Below are 12,878 nucleotides of genomic sequence, written 5' to 3' on the forward strand. Positions count from 1 at the left end.
GCCTGCTGGGGACCGTGTTCCCGCGCGGCACGAAGGGGGGCGGAGCTGCCAGCGCTCACCTCCCGCCCGGCGGTAGCGCGGCTCGGGCGCTCCCCCGTGCTGGCGGCACCAGGTGAGCGGCACCGCCTCCCGCCGTTCCGGAAGGAGCGGCGCTCCCCCAAGCTCCCTGCTTTCCCTCCCCTTTCCCCATCGCTGCGCGGACAGAGCCGAAGCCAGGGCGGAAACTGCCGAGATGGCCTCAACAATGGGGTGAGGACGGAGAGGCCCCGCCCGGGCCGGTGCACTGGGCACTGCGACCTGACCGCTCCGGGTGCCGACCTGCCACCTGCCCCGGCCGGCGCGGCATGGGAGGGGACACTGACCCCGGCGCTCTCGACGAGCGGCAGCGCGGGCGGGATGGGGCGAAGGGCGCCGCGGCCGCCTGAGAAGCCAACAGCCACCCGCCTCAGGCTGCGCTCCAACTTCACGGGCGGCTTGTAACGTCAGCGCGGTGCCGCCGGAGAGGTCTGGGGTCACCCCTAGGAGCGGCTCCGCCAATCCCGCCTCGCACCTGCCGGAGAGCCGCCGTCACACCCGGCGTAGGGCCGCTGACGGCGCGGCAGGTGCCGGAGGTCGGCCCTGGGGCGGTGCGGCTGCCCGGCCCCGCCTGCAGCTATCAGCGGCAGGGTGAGAGGCCGTATGTGAAGCCCGGCTTGGTCATTGTTTGGCTGTCATCGGGGGCAGAGTCGCCGGTTTGGCCTGAAAAAGCGGTGGCTGCCGCTGCTGTCGCTCCGTCCTTCGACGGGGTCGGTGCGCGGTGGGAAGAGCCTGGAGTTAATCGCTCCCGCAGATGACAACTTGCTCCTCTGGTGGGCAAAGCGCAGTCGTGTAGCGGTGTTCACTCCTACAGGCGGAAGGACCCCGTGTTTTCGTGATGTTAAGAGAAACAAGGATTTGAGGGGGTTCACTGTCAGGGCTTAAAAGATGTGTTGTCTGGTGTATAAATAACACAGCCTTTAGTGGGGAAACCTACCTGGGTTAACTATTAGGAATAAGGAGCACACAGGGAATGCGATGGGAGTATGCACTATCTGTTCACCAGAGCAGCTGGTAAGTGACCAGTGCTGCTCTTTTGGTTTGGCTGAATTCACCATGTCTTAATAGCACCCTGAAAAATTGTGCTATTTGGGGATATCACTGCTTTTAATGGATTTATGGCTTGTTTGATCCTGCTTTATGAAATGTGTGCTGAGGGAAGTGAATGAGTCAATTGGCACTACCTTTCCAGTAGGCTCAGAACAATATACCAGCTTAGGGCAGAGTCAGTGTAAATCCGTAGAGCTTGGGTTTACACTGCACATTCTCACCTTTTCATGGCCCTTCTTCTCTCTTCAGATTCAGTCCTGAATTTGTCCACCTGGTTAATAAAATTCATCAGGATTTCAGAATATAAACTTTGCAAAAGTTTTTTGTTTCTTTTTAGAGAAAAAAAACCCTGAAGTCCAAAACAAAAGCAAACCCTGGATGCTACAGATAGAGATGAAAAAATATCCAGCAAAATGGGGCTCTGAATATCTGACGGCAGGCTTTCTGCACCCTACAGTATAAATCACAGGCTTAGTCCATGTAAGTGCTCTTACCTTAGGTATGTCTCTTCCACAGCAGTGGGCACTGTCTCACCGTACCAGCCTTCCCTGGCGTTCTGGTGATCATTCAGTTACTTGGACTTTTCACTCATCTGATTTCTGTTCTGGTTTGGGTTTAGGGTTGTTTTTTTTGGTGCTGTGGTTGTTTTTGAAGGGGTGTTTAAATGTTTGTATGTATGGAAGTTAAGATATCAGGATGCTCAGTGCAGACAATACCTCTTATCTGTTAGGCTAAGGAAAAATCCCCAAACCAAACGGGCTAGTTGTTCTGCGTTACACTGGAAAGCTGTAAATAGAAAAGTATATGGTGAAAACATAGTTCTTTATTAGCTCTAGGCTTTAATACTCATCACTCAGTAAAGTTGGTCGTATTTCTATTTGCACATCAAGCACATAACAAAAAGTTGACATAACAGAAGTTTTGACTAAGCACTCTCCTGAAAAAAAAACAAACAAAAACCAACCACCATTCTTACCTGAACTCTTGTCATAGAGTCACAGAATGGTTTGTGTTGGAAGAGACCTTAAAGATCAGACAGTTCTGACCCGTCCCACCAGAGCAGGTTGCTCAAAGCCCCATCCAACCTGGCCTTGTAGTTTTTAAGTTGGAAAACTACCTGATTGTATTTTTAGAAAACACAGATTAGAAAAAGACTCCTCCATGAGAATTCTTGTCTGTCTTTCCCTTTCTGCTATTTTTTTTTTTCCTTTACATAATGAAGAGCTTTTCTTGAGAGAATTGCGTAACTGTGACATCACTAGTATTTCTCCCCTGACCATTACACCCTATGAGCAGCACAGCTGGCTGAAAGTGAGTACAAAGTCAGATTAGAAAGTTATTACTTATAGTATGGAGAAATATAGCAATGTATTTTAGTTTTGAGGATACTCACTGTTCTCCCTTACCCCTAATCTCTCCAGCTGCTGCCTGGGCCCCTCTCTCTGTGGCAGACCTTAGCTTAGATATGCTTGCCCCATGTAGCATCTTACCTGGCCACCTGTCTTACATGTAGGAGGTGCATTGCCAGGATTTAGCTGCATCTGACATTGCTGTTGGATGGTTGTTTTTTTTTCCCTCCAATCTATAAAAAGCATTGTGGGGATGTTTTTTTAGTGCCAAAAAGGTTTTGTGTTCCTTACAGTCTGTTATATATTAACAGAAGTTATGTTGTGGTGAGTGAGGTTGGGCTTAAGTGCCCAGTACAAAAATGCTGACTGTCAGATGTTTGCATCTCAATAAGGTTGTCTGTGCTGGAAAGCTTTCAGGGATAAAGTCCTGAATAGTTTAAGTATCACACTGCATGTTTTCCTCTGCCACAATGGAGGACAGCTTAATAGCTTGCAAACATTTTTAGAGTGGCACTTTTTTCTTACCTAAAAAATAGTCAGGATATTCTTAAGGCCTAGAAATACAGTTCATTTTATTAGCTACAATTTTAGCTGGAGTAATTACAAGGGTCCCTAAGCCTTAAGATACTGAATTTTATATATTCAGTATTATGGAATGGGATTCTCCCTTAGAGGTAAAATTGTCACCAGGACTGGGTAGGATGATCTTGGTCTCCTTTGCAAGGCAAAACACATATTTCAATTTAGAATAAACCCCATCATTTGTTCTTCCAATCCTGAGGAAATGAAGTGCCTTTTGGGGTTGGGCACTCCAAAGCTGGTTCCTTTGCAAAGGGTTGCAAACTGCTTAAGATTTGTGTCATTTCTTCTAGGGATTCAACCACGTGATCTAACCTTATTCAGGTTTTGTGTACAGTTTTAATTGCGCCATAATTTTTTCTGAAGTGGCAGTTTTCGAGGGCTGGAAAATAAGATAGTGAACACAATAACACATTATAGGCTGAGGAAATAAAGGACAACCTGCAAACTCCTGCCCAGTGTCTGTTTGCTTGTTACCATCATGCTTTGAGCTTTGGGTCCCTTCCAACCTGGTGTTCTGTGATTCTATGAACATTTGTTACACCCACCAATGCCAGTGTGCTCTCCATTGAAACATCCCCTCCCTTTCACCCTCTCCAGCATCTCTGGAAGGTCTCCCCACAGACTGTGTTGAGGCTACTGGCTTTGCCTGCCTGTCTCTCAAGCACACATACTCTTCTTCCTCTAGGCTTCACCTGGCTAATGCCTATTACATGAACTTCCAGGAAACGCTTTTGCTCAGTGTGCCTATCTACTCCTTCCCACATCCAGTTCCCTTTGAAGCCCATTCAGTCAGTATTCTTCATGTTTCTTCTCCCTTTTCAGTCTTTTTTCAGTCACATACTTGTTCTACCTGCTTTAAATACTCATGCTTTATTAAACTCTCTTTATTCCCTGCCCATGGCAGGGGGTTGGAGCTAGGTGATCTTTAAGGTCCTTTCTAACATGAACCGTTCTGTGATTCTCTCCCATTAAATATTCCCTCTGTGCTTCAAATTTCACCTGCTAGTAATCCTCATCCCCATCACTGAACCCAGTTAACCTACCTACCTATTTGTCTCTGCATTATCTTTCTATCAATACTGTTGCCTAAAATTGCTATGACTCAGTGAAATCTTACTGTCATCTTTTTTTGTAGAAGTATCTGTTCCTCCTTTTAGCCATAAAATTTCAAAAGCCTCTCTTTAAACTTTTCACATTAAAACTCTTACCATAACTTTCCTCTAATCTTCCTGTAAAATCCCCACTTATGCTCTGTGACATTTCTAATGTTAAATCTCCCCCTGAAAGTAAAATGATCCTCAAACATAGTACCAGTATCCCCCTTGACTCTTCCTTTTAACCTTTTCTCACTAATGCTTTCCAAGCCTTTGCTCTGCTATCCTACAGCAATATTTCTCTCTCCAACCACTCCTGCTGCCTTAAATCACAGGCCTAGGCTGAGACAAAACCTGCTGAAACATACTTTGCAAGCGTCTTCCTCTTTGCACTGTTTTGTTATTGTTAACAGGACATTTAATATCTCTGTCAGAGCCTGTCAAAAGAGTGTAAAAAATTAGGTGGTGCTTCGTAGTCTTGACCATTGCCCTCCCTCCCATGAGCTGAGAAGATTCATTCCTAGAGGATCTCAGTGAAGGCAGGAGGCTGTGAAGGGTAACGTGGAGATGCTGGTAGTTGCATTTCTGGACAGTGAAGTGATTGCATGTTTTGTCTCTAACCAACTTCCTTTTTTAAAAGTAAGTAGAAAGAGGTTCTATTTCTGTTTACATCTGTACTGTTTCCTTTTCAAATTCTCTTTTAATCCTTGGTTTATCTTTTCTTACCTACCAAATTCTGTTACTGTTTAGTCTTGGTTGTTTCTGCATTTTTGTCTAGATGCAGATAAACTGCTGTTCCTCACAATTTAATACCACTTTCTGCTACTTCTGAGCTATGCACGCTATCTAAATCTGAGAGGCTTAGCCCATCATCATGGATTTTTATTTCCTCAACTTTCCTTCCAGAAACTGATTATTCTTCCCCCCCTCCCTGGATCTGGGTGTCATGGCACCAATCTTCTGGCAAGGTTTTCCTTTGTAAGGTTCTAACAATTAATTATGTTCTAGTTCCTGTAGTCAGTGCTTTAACTGAGTTACTCTTTTGTGACTTGTGCCTGCAAACTCACACAAACCTGAAAACCCCAATTTTAGTGAAATACCCATTTTATCTTATTTGTTGTGCTCCTGAATTGGATGCTTCAACCTTTTTTTTTTCCCAAGTGCTAGGATCTGATTTGAAATCTCACATGTAAATACAACACAGCTTTATGAAAAAGCTGGGTTTATCAGGAGATACTAGGATTCAAGATCAATCCTAGAGTCCATCTTCTAGTCTGTTTTCTGTATGTGTCTCACCATTCTTTAAAGTGCTATCATTTGACCAAAAATAGTATAGTTTCTTTGGACTAGTTTGGTTTGACAGACAAAATAGTATTGTTTCTTGCGGTCATGTATCTAGCTGATAGAGGAGTGCTATGTGAAAAGGGAAAAAAAAAAAAACTTACAGAAAGAACTTTGCATGTTTTTTCAACTATTGCATTTTACAATATGAGAAATCAATGCAGAGATTTTGTCATCTGTCTCCAGCTGGCAGTTGTTGGATAAGAAAACAGCGGGGATGGGAAAAGTTTCAGTGTCTGTGCAGTTCACTTCAAAGGTGTGAGGAGAATGTTTTTGGGTGAGTAGGCCCTAGAGCAACTTGTTGAGAAGCAGGGATGGAGTCAAAATGTTACACAAAGAGGTCTAAGGCAGCAGAGAAAAGCTGATGCTGATGCTCTTAAGGCAGGCTATAAATCTGCTTGAGGACCAGTTTGCAAAAGGCATAGAAGGAAATCCCCTGTGGTGAATTAGTAGGGACAGGATATGATCAACATACAAAAACAGCACTTGGAGGAGGCAGTTTTTCCGTCATGGTCCCTACATTTGTGTTGACTGTGAAGGAACCTGGGGAGTGTCTTGCAGCAGAACTCTTCATTATAGAGGATGCATCAAAATCAAAGTATTGGAAAGAAACACAACAAATTGAGAAAGTGAAAAATAACAAATTGCCAAACTGAGTGGGAGTGATAAAGTAGCAGATAGAATTCAGTGTAGATAAATGTAAAGTGACTTACGCTGGGAGAAATTTTGTAATGTAAGGTACCACCTAGACATGCTTGAGCAGCACTGACACCGTCAAGATGAAGTGCTCTTGCAGAATGCCCATGCCTCCTTGCAATAAGTACCAGGGAACATAACACAGAGGCATTGGATTTGACTGTATACTGGTTTACTAGCCCAGCTTTACACTTGCCTTTTTGGGAACAAACTGTTTTCAAAATAGAGGACTTGATCATTAGAGGTCCCTTCCAACTTGAGATACTATCTGGTTCTGTGACCTCTGCACAGCTAACTCTCATTATAAGCTCAAAACGTTGTTAAACAGATTTTGGTTCCTACCAAAGACAGTTTGGTTCCTGTGTTTCTGTATCTCCAAACGTAAGCACACAAATGCATAATCAGAAATGAAATCCCGTGGTTACTGGCTGTCAGTCTGTGTCTTGTTTGTACTGCTTACAATTCATAACCCTTCAGGGCTGTTGTGGTGTGGGTTTGGTTTTAGTTAACAGCCCTCTAGCTGTTAAGAATGAGTTTCATTTTTTTGAGGAACCAATACAAAGTCAGTAAAAGTTAATTAGGTCTCTTGATTCTCACTGTGCGCCTCTTGGTTAAGCTGTTACACTGCATCCTTTTGATCTAACTTCACGCAGGTGGCAAGCTGCACACCGCAGAAAAGTACAGCAGGCACAAAACTCTGCTCCAAAAGAATCAGAGTTAGGGCTGACAGATCTCCTCAGAGAGCTGACTAAGAAACTTGGCCTGTGCTGAAATGCAGTAGATGATGCATGCAGAATTTAGTGTGATGGCTTTTTACAAGGCTTTGTTTGAGCTACCCGTTCATTTGGCGATTATTTTCCTCGTGCACCACAGTATTTCTAGAGCCTACTGTGTTCCGTATGATGGACCGTAACAAAGTTGCCTTGCAAAAGGAATCAGGCAGATATTTCAGGAATTTAGTACTGGTTATTAGTAGCAATCATCTGGAAGTGGCCAAAACACAGCAATCAATCAATGGTAGTGACTTATCAGTGAGTGTAAGCAGAGGAGAGGGAAGCACGTGGAAGAGTTTAGAGTCGGTGTGTATGAAACCAACCAAAGAGAGAAAATAGCTTAAATATCATAAAAAATAAAATATGCTTCCTACTGTTAAAATTATGTTGGTGTTTTATACTATGAAACTTATGTCAATGATAAGTGGCCATGCCATAAACATCTAGGATAAAAGCTTGAGACTGAATTTTTGTGTGAATTGGAACACTGCCTATCTTCTAATGATTTTCTATAAATAACTGTGGACACTGCTTAAAACCAAGTTATGTGTTTTGTTCATAATATACACTATTTGCTCTCTGAAGCTGAAAACTGCCAAGGTAGTTAAGACAAGCTTTAAATACATATTAAAAAGAAGTTTCAAGTTAAAAAGTTACTTGAAAGAGGGCAAGCTGCATACTGCATCCTGCCCACCAGCAAATCCACAGCCAGTGCTCAGTTTATAGGAGTTATTCCCAAATCAGGTGTTAGGACCCAACAGGCATCCCCTTATGTGTTTGCTTTACTGTTGAACACTCAAGAAGGGATGAAAGGAAACTAATGAAGAAATAGCGAATGGCTGTTTGCCTGCAAGCACCCTGTTGGGTTGAAAACAAGGGAGGAAGTATAAGAACTTTCACTGATTTCACCCTGAAACTGTCAGAGGTATGGAGGAGAAAAATAGAAAAGGGGCCTATGAAAAATAGTGCTGGTTCCTGAGGATGGGAGTGACTGGACTGAGTGGGAAGGTGATTTGTAGAGTGTGCTTACTTTATGGTAAAACCACCGCCCTGGATTAGAAAGAACCAAGAGCAGTGAGAACTAAATGGCTGGGTAGAGACATTCCTACTGAGTAAAGATTAGGTTATCACTGAAAAAAGAAGATCCAGTTGTCAGGGAAAGATTAATGGAGTATTTGAAACTGTTAGGGATGTGTGCTTCAGGATAAGGCAGTGCGAGGAAAGGGGGAGCAGGCGGTGAGTAACAGAGGTGGAGGGAGAGCATGCAAAGTGTCAAGGCTGCTGGAGATGTGGAGAGGAATTGTAGAAGTAGAGTAGTCATAGAATCATAGAATGGTTTAGGTTGGAATAGACATTAAAGATCATCAAGTTCCAATCCCCCTTGCCATGGCAGGAACACCTTCCACTAGACCAGGTTGCTCAAATCCCCATTCAACCTGGCCTTGAACACTGCCAGGGATGGGGCAGCCACAGCTTCTCTGGGCAACCTGTGCCAGTGCCTCACCACCCTCACTCTGAAGAATATAATCAATAGAAAATAAAACTGTAGAGCAGTTAGGTCCAGAAGAAGTGACCAGTGATTGGGTCTAAAGGGGGGAGTGAAACAGGGGAGAGAAGCAGCGAGCCAAAAACGCAAGAAGCAAGAAGCAGAATGGGAGGTGGTCTTAAGGGGGCAGAAATAGACAGCAAGTATCAGGACTGGATGTCCAGGGGGGCCCTTGGTGATCTGTGTGGCACACAGGAATGACTGAGAAGCCTGGCAGCTGAGATGAGCCCAAGACGGAGGAAAGCCTGTTCTCACCAGCAGCTGTAGCGCGTTGATAAACTTGTAGTGACTTGTTAGTAAAATATGAAGGGAGTTCTTGCACTCCGCTCCTGCATGTAGCAACTCCAAGTGCCACTCCCCAGACATGGGGAAATTCGGAGGGTGCTCAAGCTCCCAGGGAAGTGGCTTCTGGGGTCTTTTGGTTCCTGTGGCTATCACCAGGGATAACAGGGAATGTAATTAGACCTCAAAGCCCCCTCCCGCACGGAAAATACTTATACATGGTGGCTTGGAAATAGGGGCAGAACACTATCCTTGCAGAGCTGAGGAGAAAAGGTTGAGGAGATGAGAAGGCTATGAATGCCCATGGTGTGCTGATGCACTTGCAAGGCCATGAACAGGCAGGAGAGATTGAAGGGGACAAGGGAAGAACTACAAGGACCTCACAGTGTAGAGTGCTCCGGTTATGAAGCAAAGCAGCAGATGTGTGTAGTGACTGTACTGAAAGGGGGTTGAGCAAGAAGGAGTTAACCGGCATTTTGCCGTTTCAGCCCAGCGCAGTGCTGCTGTGAACTGCTGGCTTGACAACTTCTGATACGGAGGATTATTTTTTTTGTTGTTACTCCTCTCTCAGCTGTAGCAGAGCTATCCTGTGGTGCTTGCTGAGCGTCTGCTCCTGGCCTGTGGGTCTTTTCATTCACACAGCCCAGGAGTGCTCGCCACACAGGGGAGCTGATCCCCCACGCTCTCTGGCCAGCCCCCCTTGGGTTACAGGTTGTGTCTCTTGATGGGCTGGATTTCAGCTCACCAGCCAAGCCGAGTGGCTCTCTGCCATTCCCAGGATGTTCAACCGTGCAGCTCCTTTTGCTTTCAGTACAAGATACTTAAAAGCAGTCCTTGCTGCACTGACTCAGTGCATCCCCTTGTCTCTAGAGGCGAACTCTAGCTCGAGATTGCAGTTCTCTGCCACGCTTCACCTGTCACGCTGCCGCCGGCTCAGTTTACAGCAGAGGCAGAAGTTCCTCGAGTCCCTGTGCTGTGGGCCTTTCCTACGTACTGCTGTCGGAGGGGGTGAGCTGCAGACACCCCGCTGCCCTCCCGGACGCGCTCGGCCCGGGGCTCAGCCTTCGCGCAGTGTTGGCGGGTCTCCGCCGCCGGCCCCTCGCACGGAGGAGCCAGGCTGGAGGCCGGGAGCAGCCCCATGGAGCGAGGCTGTGTGGTGCCACCTCCTGGCGCAGCCGCCCGGCAGCGGGCCTGCCGCACGCCCGGGCTCTGCCGCGGGCTGGAGGCTGATGGCGGGTCGTTGTCCCCAGGCACAGACTGATGACGGGTATTAGCGCACAGCCCCTGCTTCCCTCCCCCCTGTAATTTTCAGTAGCGTTGCTCCTGTTTTATGCAGGGACGAGAGCAGCATAGTAACAGCCCAGAGAGCAGGCTCTCTTGTTTTGATAGAGCACCGGTGTTTCCTACAGTGGGGAGCTGAACGTCAGCTCTGAGGCGGTTTATTTAACATCACGCAACACCTGTAGCCACAGATTAAGTGAGAGGATAGAACCCGGTGTAATTTGCTGCTTTCATAGTGCTAAAACCAGAGATGAGCTGTAACAGCTGGAGCATCCTGCCCTAGTGTCAGCAGCTCATGTCAACTGGGTTTGTATTTTTAAACAAACTCACTTTTTCATTAAACCTTGTTTCTGGTCAGGGGCTCGGCTGTGCCGCTAGATGTGTGTTTTGTGTAAGTTTTGTGTAAGTGTCTGTTTTGTACCAGCTGATGTAATGAAGTCAGGCTTGGTTGTTTGGAGGACTTAGGGTGCAGATGCAGGTAATAGCCCAGGGAGAACGGTACCTTTATTCTAGATGCTATGATGCAGCTCCCACAGGCCTGTCCTATTTTGAGGTGGAGACATATCATCAGAACAGGGGTATATAGTGCAGACACGAATGAGGGCACCAGGGCTATCTCCTGCTTTCTTTTGAGGGCAGGTAAGGGGGCAAGGGGAGGTGCAGCAGGCAGCCTTCCAGTACCTAAATGAGGCCTACAAGAAATCTGGAGAGGGACTTTTTACATGTAGTGACAGGACAAGGTGGAATGGCTTTAAACTGACAGAGGGGAGATTTAGGTTAGATATTAGGGAGAAGTTCCTTACTGTGAGGGTGGTGAGGCACTGGCACAGGTTGCATGGAGAAGCTGTGGCTGCCCCATCCCTGGCAGTGTTCAAGGCCAGGGCTTTGAGCAACCTGGTCTAGTGGAAGGTGTCCCTGCCACAGCAGGCAATTGGAACTGGATGAGCTTTAAAGTCCCTTCCAACCTAAACCATTCTGTGATTCTACCCAGGAAATAAATAGATTGTGTCATGTTCCCTCCCCTGCCCCCCCCCCCCCCCTTGCTTTTTTCCTCCAGCAAATAAAACAAAGGGAAAAGACGGCACTGGAAGATGAATTGTGCTGCCTGGACTAACTACTTCTGCTAAGCCTTAATAGGTTTGCAAAAGAGACATGCAGAACCCAAGTAAGGAGGGTGAAATAATGAGTTGGAATGTGGGGCTTTTGTCCCTGCTGTAATTACCCCTGTGCCAGCTCAGAAATATTAGACATCCAACAGGTGATGTTTATAGCTGAAAGAACCAAACAGTTCCTCCTTTCTCTAAAGGCTACATACTTTTCCTATCTAATCAGTAATACAAAACAGGGAGGTGCTGACACAAGCAGGAATAGCCAGTGACTTCATCAGTGTGGCAGCAGCTTCCCTTTAAAGTGTGAGCAATTCACTGCGGGGTTGGGAGGCTTGCTTTGGTTTTTATTTCCTCAATTCTGCCTTCTGTGCAGGAACCTGCAGCCACCTCTAGGACTGTTCTAGTCTTACATCTATGCTGAGGCAGAGCACAGTGCTACTCACTATTACCCTCAAGAAATGTCAACTGCTGCTCTTGCAATCAAAACAAAAGTAAAGCAAATAACTCGTCACCAGCATTTTTTACCCTTGTAATTAGTGGCTTTGACATAAGAACTCGAGGAAGCTGAATCACCAAAGATAAATGTTAACACCGTGTACATAACCATGAGCAGCGAGAACTCCTGAGAAACTTCAGGGAATCGTTCTTTCTGTTCCCCAGCAGACAGACTGGCTATTCCTACATGGGGAAAACCTGCAATTCACTGAGGTGACCTAAACTATTCTAAGGTGTACAGCAGGTGGGAAAGCAACTCTCTTCAGTGCAGTCACAAGTGTTTCCCTGCTGTCTTTAGAAAAGCAAGCTCTACAAAACATTCTGTAATGTTTGTGTGGCTGGGGAGTTCTAAAACCCACATATTATATAGTGCATTTGTGTTGTTTTGCTGTGCCAGCCCTCTGGATTGGAGCTGGAAATTAAATTTCATCTATAAAACATGTTAACCTCTCAGTTGCACAGTTCAAGTGTCAGAATTACCTCCTGCCCACACTGTGTCATGTGAAGTTAGAGGAACAATGGGGAAAGTGCCTTTCAGTGTAACTGAGAACTGGCCACCTGCACCTCCTGTACTGGCCAGGCTCAGGCCCGCAACTGCCACAGGCCCCTTGTGCCATAGCAGGCCGACCCAGCCGGAGCTCCGGGGACACGGTTGCACTGCAGTGCAGCATGACACGTTTGCCCACCTCTATTTAGGCTTCTGCATTGAGACCATAAGCAACGAGACAGACATAAGGGTGCATGTTCCTTTCTGGAGGAGCTGGTGTAACACACTGGTGAAGAAAACCTCAAGGTGCCCATAGACGTGGGAAGTGCTAGCTGTGGAGAGCCAAGCCACTGCCAGGATCACCCAGGTCAAGTACAAGTCAGTGTAATGATTGTTTTCATAATCACCTCACTTAAAAAAGAAATTATGTGGTGCCCTCACACTTGACTATAAACCTTGTGGTTAGGTCAGGTAGCTGGGGTAGGAGCAATCTTGTCTGGAGCCCATTTGTGTGTTATAAAGGTGAAGGAAATGTCTCCCTTGAGGGAGATGTCCTAAAGCAGGAATCCTAAAGCTACCCAGGAGCATGCTTCTTCCCTCTTCTGTAAGATGTCATGCAAATAGTTACCTTTCTAAGAAAGAAAGGACACGTGTTCTGTGACAACACATTTGCTCTTAAAAGACCATCAGATGGACAGGGCCCAGGAATACTGAGCAG

The 12,878-nt window shown here is 46.1% G+C and overlaps 1 protein-coding gene across 2 annotated transcripts in view; it reads right to left on the reverse strand.

Annotated features, from left to right (window-relative positions):
- PAWR (pro-apoptotic WT1 regulator) overlaps nt 1-331 on the reverse strand; it is a 79,084-nt gene extending 78,753 nt beyond the window's left edge. Inside the window, exon 1 of one of the 2 annotated variants that reach the window (XM_062613821.1) lies at nt 60-331. The gene's annotated coding sequence lies outside the window, so the exon portion shown is untranslated. Of the gene's footprint in view, nt 1-13; nt 30-59 lie in introns of those variants that run through there. The other variant, XM_062613822.1, reaches the window with a different exon arrangement.
- Nucleotides 332-12,878: the final 12,547 nt, after the last annotated feature.

Source organism: Pezoporus occidentalis, unplaced genomic scaffold (assembly GCF_034315485.1).
Source record: "Pezoporus occidentalis ecotype Australia unplaced genomic scaffold, CSIRO_AGI_Poc_V1 ctg17, whole genome shotgun sequence".
In the NCBI taxonomy this organism is placed as follows: domain Eukaryota; kingdom Metazoa; phylum Chordata; class Aves; order Psittaciformes; family Psittacidae; genus Pezoporus; species Pezoporus occidentalis.